The following is a 227-nucleotide window of genomic DNA, read 5'->3' on the forward strand; positions in this document are numbered from 1 at the left end:
TGCACCGCACGCGTGTTTTGCGCCCGATCTTTTGAAACGCCCGCAATCGCTGCAAAATCTCACGGCGTCGCAAACACTTGACGACGATTTGCCGGCATAAGATTTCGGCGCGCGATGACGTTCGAAACAGCTCTCGCCGTAAAACACGCGGTTACACGCGTCGCAGCCGACCAATCGCGCGTCTAGCTTCTCGCACAGCGGCGCACCGAGACAACGCGGACACGTAT

The sequence above is a fragment of the Odontomachus brunneus genome, unplaced genomic scaffold (assembly GCF_010583005.1).
Source record: "Odontomachus brunneus isolate Ranch 3 - 2012 unplaced genomic scaffold, Obru_v1 Obru_scaffold_067, whole genome shotgun sequence".
NCBI classification, from domain to species: domain Eukaryota; kingdom Metazoa; phylum Arthropoda; class Insecta; order Hymenoptera; family Formicidae; genus Odontomachus; species Odontomachus brunneus.